Here is a 1,989-nt window from a genome sequence, read left to right on the forward strand (position 1 = left end):
ACGGAGTTCCACCCAACACCATCAAATGAACATTCTTCTCAGCTGCACACAGGATGTTCTCTAAAACAGACCACATACAAAATCATAGAGTATAGTTAAATAAATGAAAAGAAGCTAGATTATCCCATGCATATTATCAGATCATAATGCAATGAAAGTGGAAATTGATGGCATAAGAAACCACAAGAATTGCAAAAACAACAGCAATTAACCACTAAGAAGAATATATGCAGTGTATTATTTGTTGAAACTGTACTTCCGATTTGATTTGAAACTGTCTCATTGCTATCCGTTTATCAATAAAACTTTGGAAAAAAAAATAAATAAATAAATTACTAAAAAAAAAAAAAAAAGAATTCAAAAACACATGGAAATTAAATAGTTCCCTCCTGACAACCAATGGATCGCAGATGAAATTAAAGAAGGAATTAGAAAACTTCTACAACTAAATGATAATGACAGCATAACATACCAGAATTTATGGGACACAATGAAAGAAATCCTAAGAGGAAAATTTACAGCAGTGAATACCCATGTCAGAGCAAGCGCAAATAAACAACTTAATGGTAAACTTTCAACTTCTAGAAAAAAAAATAGCAGGCTAAGCCAAAAGCTTATACAAGGGAGGAAATTATAAAGATCAGAGTAGAAATTAATGCACTGGAGACTTAAAAAAAAAGAATCAATGAATCAGAGTTGGTCCTTTGAAAGATTAAATAAAACTGACAAACCCTTATCCAAACTTCAAAAAAAGGAAAGAAAAGACTCAAATCCACACAATTAGGAATTAAAGGGTGAAATCACAAGGGACCCTGCAGAAATCCAGAAGATCATCTATACCTACTTTTGACAACTTGCATTCTAATAAGAGGGAAAATGCAGAAGAAATGGACCAATTCCCAGATACATATGAATTATCAAAACTGATTTAAGAAGATATAAAAATCCTAAATAAACCAATATCAATCAATGAAACTTAAAGTGCAATCAAAAGCCCACTGGCAAAAAAAAAAACCCAGGTCCTGACTGATTCACTGCTCAATTCTACAAGAAATCAAGAGAAGACCTAACATCACTAATTCTCAAACTCTTTAATGAAATTGAATGAGAAGAAATACTCTAAAGTTCATTCCTAGAAGCAGGCATTATCCTGATAAGAAAACCAGAGAAGCTCCCAACTAAGAAAGAGAATGTTAGGCTAATTTCTCTTATGAATGTAAATGAAAAAATCCTAAATAAGATACTGGCAAAAAGAATGCAGCAAATCATCAAGAAGATAATACACCATGACCAGGTGAGATTAATCCCAGGGATACAGGGATGGTTCAATATATGTAAATCAATAAATGTCATATACTATATTAACAGCGCCAAGGACAAACATCATATGATCATCTCAATAGATGCAGGAAAACCTTCTGACACATTCATGATTTAAAAAAAAATCCCTACAGATAACTGGAATATATGTTCTTTATCTCAATCTGAAAAAAGTCACCTACGACGAAACAACAGTTGACATATTAAATAGATAAAGACTGAGAAGTTTATTTCTACAATCATGAACAAAACAAGGATTCCATTGACTCCACTCTCACTGAACACAGTCCTGAAAACTTTTGCCAGAGCAATTAGATAAGAAAAAGAAATAAAAGGAATAATGAAAGGAAAGGAAGAAGCAAAATTATCATTCTTTGAAGATGACACAATACAGAGAAGACACCAAAATCTCCACAAAAAGACTAATAGATTTAATAAGCAAATTTGGTAGCTGTTATGGTTTGTGTCTAGGTGTCCCTCCAAAGCCTCATGTAGTCATGGGGCAGCTTCTGGAGTTTGTGACTGAGTATTATGGGTTTGGATGCTGCACTTGCCCTGGGGCAGGTAATTTGCATTACAATGTAAGGGAGGGAGAAAAGGTAGCTAACTGCCTAAACAGCTGCCACTCCCTTTGCTCTCTGCTCTTTTTTTTTTTTTTTTTTTTTTTTT

This window comes from Octodon degus, unplaced genomic scaffold (assembly GCF_000260255.1).
Source record: "Octodon degus isolate 3935 unplaced genomic scaffold, OctDeg1.0 scaffold00074, whole genome shotgun sequence".
Classification (NCBI taxonomy): Eukaryota; Metazoa; Chordata; class Mammalia; order Rodentia; family Octodontidae; genus Octodon; species Octodon degus.